The following is a 1,885-nucleotide window of genomic DNA, read 5'->3' on the forward strand; positions in this document are numbered from 1 at the left end:
TTCCTCTGTAGTTAATCTGTAACAATGTGTACTTCATCAGTAGTTACACTGTAGTTACACGGATTGTTACCGTGTAATTACATAGTACTTAGAGACACATTATAAAGTTGGACCGATATTAAAAATCAGGTCTACATCGCAATATCCTGCTTTACTTGAAATGACAATCTAACATAATTTAGACGTTGATATTTCTTGTTTTTGTTTTAAATCATGGTACTAGATAATTCATATTTAAAAACACTGAAGGCTGATGTTAAGTCAGTGTTGGATTTTTATATGAAACCTGAATTACATCACCAACAGTAATTTTATATTATATCTTCATCAAATCAAAAGAATAGTACTAGTTAAATGTAGTTTGATACCAAAATGTATCAATGTCAAGACAATGTCTAATCCCAATGATAGTATAAACGTATAAATATAATAAGAGCTGAAATGTATTTGTTGTTTGATCTCGTAGTATTAAGGAAAGGGGCGTGTCGGTGTGTCTTTGATATAGTGAGGGCTAGTGCTGGACGATATGGCCAAAATTTATATCACGATATATTTCTTGATTTTGGTCGATATTATATAATTTCGATATCGATATTAATACTTTGAAGGCCTTTAAAGCCTCCTCTCACAAAAACTATATAATAATTTAGAAATAAAAAATAATCAGAATAAATCAATGCTCACTTTTATTTACATGGTTTTACATTACAACAGAGGCAGAGCTTCTTATTCTTTTGTAAACATGTTTAACAGATCAAAACAAAAGTGCTTCAACCAGAATAGGGAATAGAAAAAGCCTTTATATATATAAAGGGAACATGATATCCCTGTCAAATAAACAAACCTATATAAACTATAAATAACTTACATACAACATAAACTACAAGTGTTTTAGCCAGAATAAGGAAGATATTGTGTGTAGTGAATCTGCTTGAGGTGGAGGAACGGATGGATGTATTACTGTTGCTGGTCGGCTCCACTCTCCGGAACAATTTGGAGCAAGCTGAAGTCTGAAGTTTATCAAACCTTTGAACGCCGAACCACTGAATTAAACCTGATTCCTCAACTATCTCTCCTGTTTAATCACTCGTGGCAGCGTCAGGTCGCTCATTCTGCATCTAAAATGCCTGTCTGTGATAGATTCTGTAAATAATACATATCGATATGCCACTAAAGTGATATTACCGTTATTAAAACATTTCTTATCGCGATAAATACCGATATGGAATTATTGTCCAGGCCTAGCGAGGGCACAAAACGAAAACGAAACTAACAAAAGGCATTAACTGACATCCCTGAATTTAAGCTGTGTCCAAACTTTTGACTGATTCTGTCTGTTTATGTAAAAATGCTGAGTAATTTATCAATGCGTTTTTTTATTGTTTAATTAAAAAATGCTACAAATAGCTTTTTGATGTAAATCTGTTTGATGTAAATCTGTTTGATGTAAATCTGTTTGATGTAAATCTGTTTGATGTAAATCTCTTTAATGTGATTCTCTTTAATGTGAATATATTTATATTGTATTAAGAAAGTTAAAAGGTTTATTCGTTATTCATTTTGTCTGGTAATTTTTCTACGCTCCCTAAAGTGCCGCTCAGTGTTGCTCAGATTATATAACATTTAATATAAAAGTTTAGTTCAGTAAAGACTGATATATATATATAAAGAAAAGGTTTAGATTTTAGTTTGATGTTTTCTGTTATTAACGAAAATTGAGAACTAAATAATGAATATCCTAAATATTCAAAATTTTAAAATATTAAAAATACAATAATAATAATGTTTTTTTTTTCTGAAGTGAATTTGTATTGAATAATTAAAGTAATAATTATTCTGGTTATTGATCTGATCTGTGAGGTTTTTACCACTAGAGGGAAGCAGA

The sequence above is a fragment of the Astyanax mexicanus genome, unplaced genomic scaffold, assembly GCF_023375975.1.
Source record: "Astyanax mexicanus isolate ESR-SI-001 unplaced genomic scaffold, AstMex3_surface scaffold_39, whole genome shotgun sequence".
NCBI lineage: Eukaryota > Metazoa > Chordata > Actinopteri > Characiformes > Acestrorhamphidae > Astyanax > Astyanax mexicanus.